This window comes from Cupressus sempervirens, chromosome 1, assembly GCF_028749045.1.
Source record: "Cupressus sempervirens isolate cs-2001-9-10 chromosome 1, ASM2874904v1, whole genome shotgun sequence".
Lineage (NCBI taxonomy): Eukaryota > Viridiplantae > Streptophyta > Pinopsida > Cupressales > Cupressaceae > Cupressus > Cupressus sempervirens.
The window spans coordinates 847,122,590-847,136,048 of NC_143118.1; the positions used below are offsets into that span (position 1 = coordinate 847,122,590).

At 36.9% G+C, this 13,459-nt stretch overlaps 1 long non-coding RNA gene and 1 pseudogene across 2 annotated transcripts; one reads left to right on the forward strand and one right to left on the reverse strand.

Annotated features, from left to right (window-relative positions):
• Positions 1–534: 534 nt before the first annotated feature.
• Positions 535–1,051, reverse strand: LOC149580495 (uncharacterized). Its single transcript, XR_016357053.1, has 2 exons — positions 719–1,051; positions 535–630 (listed from the first exon to the last, which is right to left on the reverse strand). It is a non-coding gene; the product is annotated as an uncharacterized LOC149580495 (long non-coding RNA).
• An 8,203-nt stretch (positions 1,052–9,254) lies between these two features.
• On the forward strand, positions 9,255–10,882 carry LOC149580496 (mitogen-activated protein kinase kinase kinase 20 pseudogene; annotated as a pseudogene). Its single transcript, XR_016357055.1, has one exon. The product of XR_016357055.1 is annotated as a mitogen-activated protein kinase kinase kinase 20 pseudogene (transcript).
• Positions 10,883–13,459: the final 2,577 nt, after the last annotated feature.

Here is a 13,459-nt window from a genome sequence, read left to right on the forward strand (position 1 = left end):
TAATGTCATACATCAAATATAGAATGTCATATGTACATCAAATGTGTATCGAATATGTCTCTCAGATGCCTATATATATACATGGGGAGGGAAACAAGTCTATATATATATATGTATCAAATATCTCAACTACATCTTTTCCTTCCCACGAGGGGAAGGAAACAAGTCTCTTGACGTCCTCTGCCGTCGTGTGGAGGGAGACAGTGGAGATGACGGGGCCTTCCTGACACACTCACTTGACCTCTTGTTGAGGCTCTTCTCCAGGTCCAACTAATATAAAGAAAGTAGATATGAATCAATATTTATTATACATTGAAATCAAATATATGTACTCACAAAATCAATTATTTTCTTACCGCCAACAAATAGTCACTCTGTAAGTCCACCTCAAATGCTCGTGGACGATCAAATGCTCGTGGACGATCAGGCATGACAAGACCCTACAACAATTCAATAAATATAATCACTTATAAATAACATTAGAAATTTTCAGATTAACTATTATAAACAACAACTAAAACGAAGAAAATTCTTTCATACCTTCGTCAGTGGCTGTGAGCTAGCCACAGCTGCGGCCACTCCACTATCAACAGACTGTCGCAGATGAGGAGGTGTGTCCGACATCATGAGCTGCACGTCATACAATACACATTATATCTAACATGAAACATGGAATAAATATAATCAAATGAATTAAATTAACATGAAACAACTGTACCTGTGTGAAGCTCGTATGATGTCTTTGCTCTGCGTCTGTGGTAAAGGTTGAGGGTCCTGTGGAGAACTGATGCACATGCATATTTTTTTTGGTCAATCCTTAATATGATTACGTAATAAATATATGTATTAATTAAAATGATTAAATTGATACATACCTCAGGACTCGTCGAAGGGACAAAAAATGGGCCTAGAGGATCACTGCTAGGCCCAGGAACACTTTGACCCTAAATTTTGAACAATGTCAATAAATCCTAATTAATTAATCATTCACTATACGTATGAAATGTGATCAAATTAGTAATTTACCTATGTGTCAATGCCAAATGTCTCATTCAGGAACTGATCGGTGACAAGCCCATCATCTGCACCATCTCCGACATGAGTGCCAAATGTGCATAGGGATTCGCATGAAGTGCACATGTCACCACGATGTATAGAAGGCTACCCCTCAACTAATGGGCTCATGGAATGGATGAGGGTCTATGTCAAAGCATTAATGGTCCCTAGAGTGCTGGCCTCTACATGTTCCTTCACAACTGAAGGAATAATCACATGCTCACACTGTGGATGGACCATGGGTGCCCTAACTACATTAGGCTCACGACGTGCTCCGGGCCTCTCAAATGATGACCCCCCACCTCTACCCTGGGAGACTAACATATCAAAATAATTGGGGATCTCCCCAAGGACAAACTCACAATATAATTTCTTCAAAAAATACATGGGGACCTCGTGATTGTTGCAAGGAGGGGCATCAAAAACCATTCACCATCTATCCCAAAAATTATTTCTAATAGCATCATGTATGCACCAATGGATGGGGAATCATTTAGTACCCTCTCTAACAGTATTTTGCTCACCGGGTTTTCTAAATAATGCACATATACTACCTTTTGGTATTTCCTTTTTTTTAACATCTTCATATGACAATTTATTTGCATAAAATCTTTTTTGTTCATCCCTCTTAGCCCGCCAAATATCTAACTGACCACTAACTGAGGCTATCTGAGTGTTAATGGATTCGAGGGATGATGCCAATTGAGCCCTCATTGGATTGGTTTGTCCGGATTCTTTCAACCGAGCAATGATTCCTTCTAATTCAGTTTTGCATCTCTCTATTTCATTTCTTAGATTTTCTTGTGTGCCTGGTGGAGGTCTTGCAATTGGTTCGGGTTGTGGAATTTGTTCTTTTTCTTGAGGAGGGTTTTGGTTTTGGCGTTCTTGAGGGTTTTGATGTTCTTGTGGATTTTCTGGTTGATTATGAACATTTCCTGATAAAAAATCAATTGAAATTCAAATAAATAAACAAATCTAAATGAAATTTGTAAAAACCCTACAAAAGAATATAAAAAACTTACAAAACAATATGAAAAATATATCAAACAATGCAAAGTTAGGTTTATATCACTTACGGCATCGTCGTGGGTGCGCTTGTGGTCTTGGATTTCGTCGACGAGGAGGCATTTTGGAAAATGGTGGTGCAAATGTTGAGTCTTCAACTCGCGTACGCGCTGCTCGATGTAGGAGTAGAAGAAAATGGTAATGAAAATGATGGGCTGCGGGTTTGCAGCCCATCATACATACTTTTTATTTTTTTTAAAGCGCGCACGCGCTATAGTGCGTGCGCGCTGTTTAAAATAGGAAAAAAAAATTTTGTTGTCACCTTTTTGGCACCACAACTCGGTGCATATGCCCACATGTCATATGTTGTTAGAACTTTCATTAGTGAAGAGTAGCAGAAGATATTCAGGTTTAAATGTATCATGTGAAGTATTTAAACTTCTACTCTAGTATCTAGTGAGGAAAATGATGATGAACAAATTAAATCTTTTATATATGGATATAAAACAAGATTTCATTCTAGAAGAAATCACACTAATTGATGTTGCTAGATCCTGGATATATAATCCTAGAAAAAAAGGAGACAACAAATAAGGACCAAGGAAAAAAGGAGCTATCATTAGAGTTTTTCCAATATTTTTATCCATTCCTCCACGTGATTCAAATAAATGGATTGAATTTTTGTTTATTTGAGTTATTATTAAACAAACTATTATGTAACATTGAAGTAGATATTGGTCATGATAATGATTCAATAATAGTAAAGTGAGAGTTATTCAATTATGACATAAAAATAACAACAATTATAGAAAATATGGAAGCTAGTAATGATTAAAAAATTGAATAAAGTGGAACTATTTCAAGGAAATGTCATACAACATGAGTGAGAAATTATATTAAATGTCCAATTTGCAGATGACACCTCTCTACTAATTGAACTATTTGAATGTAATATCAAGCATCTTATCGCCAAATTGGACATGTTCTAGGTAAAGCATATGGCAACAAAACTTCCATTGCAAAATCCATAATGCTTGGATGAGAGGAACAACCCCTTGAGTGGTATAATTTAGATTTGGAATTTCTTGGGGAGGCCCTAATCACTATGTAAGATACTTAGGTATACCCTTTTCCATATCCCCTAATCTAAATATCAAGTGGAACTGGGTTAAGAGTAAGATCGAGAAGAAACTATGGAAATAGAATAATAACTATGTCTCTTGGCTGACATACTCCAAGTATGCCAAAAAATATTGTTAGCATATATAGTTTATTACTTCATTGCATGAATTTTCAATCAATCTCATATTAATTATGTGTAAAAGATAATAAGAGACCTCCTTTGGTCAGATGGGAAAGGAAAGAAAAAAAGACTTGTTGTAAATTAAAAATTGTGTGTAAGGAGGAAAGAGATAGGGGGCCTAAGATTGAAAGACCTAAGGTGGCAAGGTATTGCATTAGTAGTTAAATGGGTGGCTAGATCTACTCAATGTAATAAACCCTAGGAAATATTAATTCAAAACAATATAGGTAGGAGGTGCCACACCTAGGAAAATTTTGGAGGAATCTTCACACACATGATCTATATCCAAGAAATGGAAGATCAAGTTGGCAGGTTCTAGAGTATTTAAAGCCATTTGGAAGGGTTGGGAACATATTAGATAATGGATATCTAGAGCTAGTATAATAGATCATAAATTCAAGATTTTTGGAGAAAATCTCCTTGGTGGAATTTGGAAAGGAATGGAAAAACATTACCATTACTTTAAGGATGCTCTACTAGGTCATGGTTTAGATTGGGCATCACTTACTTCAGTCATCTAGTTAATGAAAGAAAACTATTTACATGGGAAGAGTTAAAAAATAAATATAAGATCCCTTTTACCCAAAAATAAACCATTCCATGTTGAAGGAAGCCTGGGGATTATATAAACTACCAATAGAATGTGGTGAGAACATAGACAGCTTACACCCGTCGCTCCCCCTCACAACTTAAATGGTTAGATGGCTCCCCCTTGTCAATAACCAAAGCCAAAAATATCTACAATTCACTCTCTAACTCTACTGATATTTCTAACTACCTCAATGCTAAATGGAATACTACCAATGACCAAACATTTTGGTCCAATTTCTCTAACTCTATCTATCATAGAGTTGTGGAACCCAATATTCAATGCTTTCCCTGGCAAAATGTACTCCAAAAACTTCCTATTATCTAACCTGGTGGTGACCCCTACCCATGCTCATTCTATCAGCAACTAGATTTAGTTTATCATATACTTTTTTATTACAACTTTGCCAAGGATTTTGGAGCTTATTTGCAATGACAACAGGCAAGATGTCTCTATTTTTTGTGTTATTTTTGGGATCATACTTGACTTATCGAAACACTTTAACCTTCTTTGGATCACTCTCTCTTCTCATTTGGTTTGGGTGTTGTGGATTCTTAGGAATGAGGACATCTTCTAAGGTAGATATTGGGTTCTTATTGGGTCTCTGTGGAGTCTCATAAAACATCATATTTACTTGTAGGTTACAATGAGCTTCAAAGTCAAAGGGCAACAGTTTCTTAAAGTAATCAAAGAATGCATTGATATTCTCAAGAAGGAAGGAATTAAATATGAAATCCAATCCAAAGAAGTCAAAGAAATTAATATTGAATTCACATTGAAGGAGATGTTAGATAAAATCATTAGGAAGAAGAGAATTGTAGAGTTGAATAACTAGGCAATGCATGGAAAAGGGCCAACTAAAGCAACATCGATTAATAATCAGAGATCAGAAGTAAGAGGGGTATTGATCAGTCTTATTCTAGATAATAGACCATCTAATGCCATTGTGATGCAACAAAATGTAGTTGAACTCAAAGCAGATAGGACCCCCTGTATTCTGATTATCGTTGTCCCCAATCCTCCTAGTTTTCCATGGGAAGTAGTTCTCAACAACCCTTACAATGTTATTGAACATGATGGTTTTAGACTCTGTTGGGTAGATAGACCTCTTCCTTGGACATCATGGTTCAAGGGATAATTGAATATAGTATGTTGTTTTATTTTGTCTTGTTTATGATTTTGGTATAGTCATGGTCCGGTGTTTTAAATATAATATTTGAACAGACCATAGATCACATTCTCTCATCATAAACTATTAACTAGTATTTCTATTGGTTAAACTCTTTATGGTATATGCATTAGACCTCTTTTATAATTATTATAACATAAATCAATAGTTACATTTTCTGATTGTGACAATTGCTACTAGCTTATATATATTTATTTTAATATTATATTTAACAAGCATCAACTAGGAAAAAAAACTTGGAATTTTTTAATTATGAGTTGGAAAGGAAAAATTGAGCTTGACTCAAGTTTGTATAGGAATCTGGTTTAATGATTTCACATCATTAAATAAAGAATTTGTTTAATTATATTTCTAACACACCCAAAAAATATTTTAATAAAAATGGCAAGGTTAGTACCATGCCCTTCTAGAAAATTAAGGCTTTGTATGTGTACGAACAATCAAATTACTTAACTAGATGGTACTTTTATCTCCGTCATTATTGCAAGAAAAATAAATGATACAACCGCATTAAAAAGGACTTTTTGAATTTTGACATTCTTTCTGCTTTGCAAAAAGTTAAGTTTCATTCTCTGTATTTCTTCAAGTGTTTGAAGTTGAAAACCATGGTTGGTAACAAGGTTCACATTGAGTCCAACATAATCGATATTGCCTTCAGGAAAATTGTGAAGGCCATGTTTGTGTGCGAAGAGGGAGGGTTGTTAATATATGGAATGTATGACCAATGGGCATGATGAAAGTACTTCGAAATAGTTTCTTTTATCTTGGAATGACACAAGGGTTGTGGTGAGAGGTCTAACCTTTGAAATCAATGAGGAGATCATTGCTAAAGCCACAGGCCTTGCTATGGAAGGGATAAAATTGTAGAAATTCAGCAAGACGTGGGATTATGATACCCTAAAGCAATATTTCATTCCTCTAGAGGAATCAATCAAGAAGCAAGGAGGACTTAGAAGAGAAGATCTCCTGGGTATCTAGAAGGATGTTTTCCACATCATAATGAAATACTTCACCCTTGAAGGTAAGTTTATGATGTATTACTTTTACTGCCTCCCTTTCCTTAACCGTTTGTACCATAAAGTCCTTAGTTTTTATTCCTTTTTACCTGTTGCATCATTGAAAGTAATATTGAAGCTAACTGCAAAGGCAAGGACTATGATTTTGCATCAAGGGTTGTTGTTTAGACTATATAATTTCCATTGTGCTTTACACCCTCATGTTATTGAGCCCATTGTCACCTATGTTGCCACTCCCCCTGGTTCCCATTAAGTTGATCCTTCTCAGCCTAGCAATAAAAGGGCCAAAACTAAGTCTTCCTCCTCGCTCGACCCTCGTGAAAAAACCAGTGAGCTTACTAGGTCACCTAAACAAAGCAAGAAAGAGGTGTATACTATGGAGTCAGCTGATAATATTGAAACCCCTAGAGCTCATAGGTCTAATAGGCTTGCTAAGGAGAAATGCAAGCAAACTTTGGAAATTGTTGAAGGGTCATACTCTGACAATTCAGTTGCTAAATTTGGAGAGGAATTGTCTGTCCATTCTTCAAGAAAGTCCCTTGACTCCCCCCCTCTCTAATGTCAAGAACACCCCCTTCCCTCCCCCTCTGATACCTAGATAAAAACCCCATCTCCAACCCCACTTTTATGTAGGTTCCTTTCATGGAGGTTCCAAAGGACATTGTTGGCTCAATGCTTGCTGGTGGCTGGGGAAGATGAAAGAGAAGCTTGAGAAGCATGAAGCGATGTTGCACAAGCTTGAGAAGTAAGAAGTAATGATGCACAAGATGAGAAGGGAGGTTGGTAGCTTCAATTAAATGATTAAGGATTCGAACAAGCTTGCCATCAAAGTTATGCATGCTTGTCCTGTGACACTGTGAGTGTTGCATGAGAAGATTTATGGGTCCAAGCCTAAGACTGACGAAGACTATAAGGATGTGTTCCAATTCCTTAGAAAAGAATGGACTTCCACGCCACTTTCTAAGCCACTGGGAGATAATTAAGCTTGTTAGTCTTATGGTTTTCTACTTCTGTTTAATTAATAGTCGGGATGGCTTTAGACCTTTTATTACCCACCTTGCGTGATGTAGATACTTTGTTTATATTATTATGTTGGAAGATTCTGCTTTGAATGGCGTAGATACATTGAACTATTTGGTTTTTGTTTTTGATAGAGGAAAACTATGGGTTGATGCTTGTGCTAAAAATGTGCTAGTGCTATTAATACACTAGTTTTGTTCCACGGGCCAACACCCTCTTGATGCTTTTAATGATAGAAAGCAAACATTAACAGACATCCTTGGAGCTCCTTTTTTTTTTTACTTACTATGAGGCGTAATAAGCACCTACAGAAAGATATCTCTTTATGCATGTTATATATAGTATTAAAATAAATATATTAAGCTAATGTTAAGAATTATTAGCAATACATGCAAATCAAAATACACTCTACTAACAAAATCAAATTGAATCTTTTGTAAAAATTAAAAATAAAATAAATTTTACTTCACAACTAATTTTTTTTTCAAATTTTTAGTCAATGTAAACAAATAATAAAATTAATCACATTTTCAAAATTCACTTCATAATTCTATTAATAAAATATAGTAACATATGTATTTTAAAAAATCCCTTCTCTTATCGTTTACAATATTCAGATTAAATGCATATCATATTTTTTTTTCAAGTTATGAACCATGCACTAATTTAGAAATCGAAACGTTACGCACATGGATATAAAATTTAACAGCATGAAAAATATATTTCTGTAAAATATAACAGACTACAGCTTGTTTGATCTTATTTTAGGAAATATGAAAAAGGAGAGGCGACTAGGAGAGGTGCATTTAAACCTTTATTTATCCATCTTGATGCAACGTGGCCCTTTATCTTGTTCTCTTTAGCCCACATTTATTTATGTGTGAACGGAGCTCAATTACCTATGTTTTCCAACCAGAAAGAAGTAATGACTGAATTTGTGTACAAGTACGGAAATAAAGTACGGAAAGCAGACTTTTGATTAAAACGTAAGACATGACGATTGAAATTCGCACCGATTTTTCAGCTGTCGAACTTTAGGTGCCCTGCATTTCATGTTGGCCTGGTTCCACCTTATGCTGCCACCTGTGTCACTTTTTGCATGATTGTGGCTGTTAAGTTTGGTACCTTGTTCACATTGTATCAAGTTATCGTCAAGAAAATCATATTAAATTTGACCCTGGGCAGTCAATGTTGTGTCTGGTATGCAATTTAATATCCTTTCTAGAGAGGCAAAGTTGACCCCCACTGTCAAATTTTATATGATTTATTATTGGTATTATTATTTTTTTAAAATTTTGGATATCTTCTTCAGTCATCTAGAAAAGTTAAGGTATAAGATTTGGAAAACTTATCCGGCACAATGTGATATTAGCACACAGCTAATAATATTCCACACGCATTTTATACTCCCAGAAGATTCGGAGAGTTCCAAATTGAAAAAAAAAACAAGAAACTCAATGACACGTTGGAAAAGCAAAACTTTAGGATGCCGCAACTGCGTACATTGGCGCCGGGAAGAAGAAGTGGCAATGGAAGGTCGTGACTTAAAAACGTCATTTCCCACGTTGTAGTTAGGACAAAGCAAGTGTCCCGATCCCAATGCAGGTAAATTATAGGTGTAATTCAATAACCAACTCCAACTGAGGCCATGATGGCATGGATGACTTCACTTCGGATAAAATCACATTTGGGCGTGGGGCCCCCCATGCAACTTTCCCGGAAGGTGGAAAGAAGCAAATGACGGATTCCACCGTGCCACACACGTTTTATTTTCCCCGAATGGTCAATCGGGGAAGGCGGGTTCTTTTCACACTGGATTTTGATAAAACCACGGAATTTTCACGAACTAAAGCAAAATACTTTCCGTGTTTGGTGTGTATTCAAACTTCAAAGGCGAGCAAGACACGGTTCCCTTGCGCGGCCACTCCCAACCGATGACATTTGACTTCATCTTTAAACGCGGACTAAAGAGACAAACTACGTGGTTCTGGGATTTAGGAAGATTCTTCCTTCCACTGTTCCCACGTTCCTAATCCATTTGTAACGCACCTACCACGGCTTTATAAGCACCTCCCCATTGCCTGTTAATGCAATCAGACATTTTACCGCATTCAAAAAAAATTCTTGTAATGGGAACCAAAAGCATGGAATGGTTGAAGGGGACCATAATTGGGGCTGGAGCGTTTGGCACAGTCAGCCTCGCCATCAACAACTCTAATGGCGACCTCTTCGCAGTTAAGTCCGCAGCAGGGGACTCTGTTTCTTGTTTAGAAAACGAATTCAACATTCTCAAGAGTTTGGATTCTCCATACGTTGTGAAATGCCTGGGGAAGGAGTACAGCAATGAGAACGGTGAGGAGACGTGTAATTTGATGATGGAGTTGATGCCAGGCGGCAGCGTGGGAGATCTGCTGAGCAAATTCGGAGGACAGTTGGACGAATCGGTGATCAGGAGCTACACTCGTGGCATCCTCCGTGGATTGGATTACCTTCACAGGCAGGGGATTGTGCACTGTGACATCAAGAGCAAGAATGTGCTTGTGGGATGCGGTGGCCTTGTCAAGCTCGGTGACTTTGGATCCGCTAAGAGAAGAGAGGAGAAGGAGGTAATAAGTGTTTTGAGAGGCACTCCACTGTGGATGGCTCCAGAAGTGGTGAACCACGTGGAGCAGGGGCCGCCTTCAGATATTTGGTCTCTGGGCTGCACGGTTGTGGAGATGGCCACCGGAAGGGCGCCTTGGGGCACCGGTTCGAACCCCCTTGCAGCCATGTACCGAATCGGTTGCACAGACGAGTTGCCTGAACTGCCTGCTTGTCTTTCGCCTCAAGGTCGGGATTTTCTGGAGAAGTGCTTCCGTAGAGATCCGAAACAGAGGTGGACCGCTGCACAGCTGTTGGAACATCCTTTCCTCTCCCAGATCGATCTCTGCTGTTCTGTAACAGAGGAGAAAAGGGCTCCCCTGTCTCCTACCAGTACTTTGGATTTTGGGAGCCCTAATTGGGATTCGACCTCTTCTTCTACGGTACCGATTTTGTCTCTGGCCATTGCAAGGCCTTGTGCGAAAGCTCAAGCAGAGGAGGAAAAAGAGCCCCTGAAAAGGCCTTCACTTTCAGCCAAGGACAGATTGGCGGCTTTGGCTGTAGGTGTTCAGAAGCCTGATTGGTGCGCAAGCCCCCCAAGTGGCAACTGGATTGTTGTTAGATCAAATTGTTCGGCAGGGGAAGAAAGCAAAGCCATCATGGAAGTCGGTGATGGGGAAAAGCGAGAATTCACGCATGAAAGTGCAGCGCCTGAGGCCTCAGGAGAAGAATTTAAATATGGATGTGAGCTTCCTTCAGATATATTGATCAATCAACCTTCGGAACCGTGTACAAATCATTCTAATCACTTTTCTTCAAAAATTCATGATAGGATACAGGGGAGGGTAGTAGTGTGCGCTTCCAGTGCCACTCATTGTGTAAAGTTTGTTGGGCAACATTGCCCCAAGATGTCCATGAAAGGGCAACTGTATATTAACTCAACGGCGGAGACGCCACTTTGTAATTTTATTGCACAATTAAAATTAATTCATTTGATTTGGGTAAAACTGGTCAATATCCTTAAATTCATTTTTGGTGCCCTTCGTTTGTTTCGAAAGAATTTTAAATTTTGCTTGCGGAACACGCAGCTGCAAACTCTTTTTTCAAACAACAAAGTTACCTAGAAAACATTGCTATATTTTATTTTTTACTAGTTTTCAGGATTCCAGATCAGAAATACTTAAATATAAACGTAAATATTTAAATAAATAAAAAGAAACCCCAAACTACAATTGACCTAACTAATAACAATTAAAAACAAAATATAGATTGTACTTGTATTTGAAAATATAGAATTGTTCAAATTATCTAGTGTAGAATTCGTAGAGTGCAAGGTGGTCTAAAAGTGTCATTTAAAAACATTAGTCTATTATGTTCAACGGTCAACCCCAAATAGTTGCTCAAAAAAAAAAAGGTACTTTTTTGTACAAATGGACCAATTGACAACCAGTATAGACACTAGGTCATTGGAATGTGGGCAGCTACTAGGCCATCTACTTTATTGTACCCAAAGCAAACCTTGTTGAGCGAGGTCTTTTAGTATTAGTCTCCACACAAATGATCTGTACCAATAAGGTAGGGGAAACAACCTAGTAGCCATTCAAGCTAACTTTACGCATTTACAGTTCGTAATCTATATGTCAAAATTTGTTAAATTTTGTGGTGAACCTCCATAAGTGAGTGAAGAGCTTAAAGTTAACCTTTCAGCTTTCCCACATTTACAAAGCCCTCTGTAGAACTCATAGAGTGCTAGGTGGGCTAAAAGTGTCATTTTAAAATGTTCTCTTGAAACTCGCCACTAAGACCCCCCAATAGTTGCTCACTCAAAAATAGTACTTTTTGCACAAATGGACCAATCAACAACCAAGAAAACTAAAAAATGATCAACTAGTAGTACGTATGTGATCAACTATAAGTACACATACGATCATTTTTTCGATCTTTTATGAGCAGTAACTAGGGAGGGAGGTGGTGAGGGGGAGGGTAGTGGTAGACACAACATTAATACAAACATGGGCAACAACTGCCTCATTTCCCCTAGTAAATACTTGTATCTTTCAAGTTAATTGCCTAATAGTGCGCCTCTTTGCATAATTCCATTCACTATTCACCACTTAGAGTTTCATGTTCATACTGCTATAATGAAATGGTTTTTATTTTTATTTATATTCCTACCAAAAAATATAACCTCCAAAAATAAAATTTTAGAAAGAAGATTATTTTTCACATCTTATCTTTTGTATATGTTCAATTCACATTTCACAATAAAAAAAGATAGCACCAAAAAAATAGTATTGTGTCCTATCTACTTTGCAATATAAAAATTATTTTATGTTTATTAATCCCTGCATTATACAAGGTAGGGAACTAATGTTCTCGGTTTCCTCCTATTGATTTTCATGGCACGAATAAATTCTTGGAAGCTAAGTTTTTAAATGGTGTATTTTTAAATTTATTTACAATACTCAAAATTCTTATTTTTTATTGGCATGTGGCCAATTTCCTCGAGAAAAATTGTCTAGAAGCTACTTCTTGTGTTTGTCTAAAAGCTTCCTTTGTTCTTCCTACAACCTCTATTTTCAACTCCATAAACAATATCTACCCCTAGAGAGCTTCGTGACACTTGGAAAAACCCTGAGGTATAGACAAATTCATGTTCATTTTACAGTAGCCTAGAAAATATTTTGGACAATTTTTTTCCAAGGTTTGTAGTGTTTGTTGCATACTAAATTTTATACTAAGTTTTAAAATACAAATTGTAGTTTAGCACTTCATGGTGGGGGATTTTTTTTTGCCTTGGAGAGTCGTAGGCTACTTGATCTTCAACAATCGATGTCTGTCTGGTGGAAGACTAAACAAATGCCTTCAATGCAATTGTTGTTATGCCGTGTTTGAAAGGAAGCCAAAGTGTGGAAACACTTCCAAATGCTAAATCTAATAGGAGAGAAGATGCTGAAATTTATCTCACAAACCTTAAACTATTGCAAGCTAAATAAAAACATATAGAAAATTGATTATACACATAAACACCATATATGCATGGGAAACCCTTTTGGGAAAAAACCCACCACTCCGAAGCTAGACTCAATTGTATGATCAATTACAAAGTTACAACACAATCTCCAGATTCACAACTCTCCAAGAGTAATCAATCGTGATAACTCAATCCAAAATAATTCTAGCAACATAACAATGCTCTTCAAACAATTGTCTTTGTCTCATAATTCTCTACAACAAAGCCTTGTACTTATAGAATTTTTGTACAAGAGGATATAGTTTCTAACGAGTTTGCATTCAACGCATCTACAAATTATTTTAGAAATGTCCTTTATGCAGAACTCTTGCCTTAAAAACAAAGCAAAGAGAACAAATCAAAGAAAATGAGAAACTTTATGTTTTCTTCTCCAAGTCCATCCTTGTGGAAGATTCCATCTTCATTTATCATCTTTATAAAAAGAATAAATAAAATGGTAAATCATTATAAGGCATAGTCACCTTATCCCAACAATCTCCCACTTGATGAAGACCTTATAGGAGTTACTGTATCAGAACATAGCACCCAAGGCCCATAGAACCAACACACCATCTAAACTTCTTAGTGCTAACTAGCTTTGTCAATGCATCTGCAATATCATCCAAAGTCACAACCTTTCCATCGTCCACCATATCATGAACAAAGTGATATTCTACATCAATATGCT